This window comes from Halyomorpha halys, unplaced genomic scaffold (genome assembly GCF_000696795.3).
Source record: "Halyomorpha halys isolate HHAL.00 unplaced genomic scaffold, Hhal_1.1 Scaffold132.1, whole genome shotgun sequence".
Lineage (NCBI taxonomy): Eukaryota > Metazoa > Arthropoda > Insecta > Hemiptera > Pentatomidae > Halyomorpha > Halyomorpha halys.
This window is the reverse complement of record NW_027109437.1, coordinates 200,107-202,027: the sequence shown is the minus strand read 5'-3', so window position 1 is coordinate 202,027 and position 1,921 is coordinate 200,107.

Genomic DNA, 1,921 nt, shown 5'->3' with positions numbered 1-1,921 from the left:
GGTCTAAACTTCCAACACATTACAAAAGACTGATCTACATGACTATTATAAGGCCTATCTGGACATACGGACCTGAGCTATGGGACTCCACTAAACCATCTAATTCCTCTCGAATTCAATCCTTACAGTCCAAAATCCTTCGTAAAATCCTTAATGCTCCTTACTTTGTCACAAATGAAATATCCATCAGCACCTCAATGTCCCCTATGTTGTCGATTAGCCCAGAACCAGATACCAATCCTTCCATAATAAACTCCCAAACCAACTCGTTTCTAACATGGCTTCTCCTTCACTACCTAATAATCCTCCTAGGCATCTGAAAAGAAGATGACCTCGAGATCTTCTCCTTTAGAAGTGTTTTTGGAGTTCTATCAATGGGTAGATTCTTCACATGTTTGTATCATGTCATAATATCACTCACAGCAAATTTACTTTATGTGTATATATGTATACAGTTGTAAATAACAATAAATAAATTATAAAAAAAAAGAAGATTAAATTGTTCATATTTTGTTGGTTCTTTGTATTATATAAGTTTATATTTTTATTTCATTAATTTTGTTACTTTACTCCACATATTTAAATACCTATACATATGTTTTCTTTTCCACTTCTTTCATTACTTCATTTTTATCTATATTTATTCTGTACAATTATTTACTTTAATCATGCTATATGTCCTTTATTCACTGGTTGTTTTTGTTCTTAGACCTGATGAAGCCTAGAAATTCTGGCCAAAACGTTGGCATTAATAATAGTTACCAACTATTATTGGCACTAGTAATCAATTATTCCTACAAAACATATGATTAACCATCCAATTACTTTTTTATTCGTCATAATTTTACACGAATAATCAATTATTCGGGCTAAACAATTCGAATTACCATTTGAATACTTTTATATTCGTCCATTTTATAGAAAAATAATCTCTCATTCGAAAAAATTAAATGATTAACCATCCGAATACGTTTGTATTTGTACAAAGACAACATTTTTTGTCTTACAGCTATACATAGATATATTTTATGATCGCGTATAGATTAATTTTAACTTTTCTGATTTCTAACATATAAGGGTCCCTTTTTATGTTTTGGGATATGTAGAATATGAAAATACCATCGATTTATTTTAACTTTTCTGATTTCTAACATGTTAAAGTCCCTTTATATGTTTCGGGATATGTAGAATATGAAAATGCTATCGATTTGGAGACCACGTATCGATTAATTTTAACTTTCTTGATTTCTAACATGTTAGGGTCTATTTATATATGTTGAGATATGTAGAATAAGAAAATAACATCGATTTTAAGATTGCCTATCAATTTATTTGAACTTTATTGATTTCCAACATGTTAGGGTACCTTTACGTTTTGAGATATGTAGAATATGAAAATACTATCGATTTATTTTAACTTTTCTGATTTCTAGCATGTTAGGGCCTCTTTATGTTTTGAGATATGCAGATTGCTTATCTTAGTTAAAATAAATCGATACGCGATCTTAAAATCGATAGTATTTTCATATTCTACATATCTCAAAACGTATAAAGGGACCCTAACATGTTAGAAATCAGAAAAGTAAAAATAAATCGATACGCGATCTTAAAATCGATATCTTTTTCATATTCTGCATTCGTCAGAACGTATAAAGGGACCGTAACATGTTAGAAATCAAGAAAGTTAAAATAAATCGAAACGCGATAATTAAATCGATATGCGATCATAAATTTATTAGCATTTTCATTTTTGGCATATATTAAAACATATAAAGAGACCCTAACATGTTAAAAATCAGAAAAGTTTATATAAATCAATACGCGATCACAAAATCGATATCATTTTCATATTCTGCATTCCTCAAAACGTATAAAGGGACCCTAACATGTTAGAAATCAGAAAAGTAAAAATAAATCGATA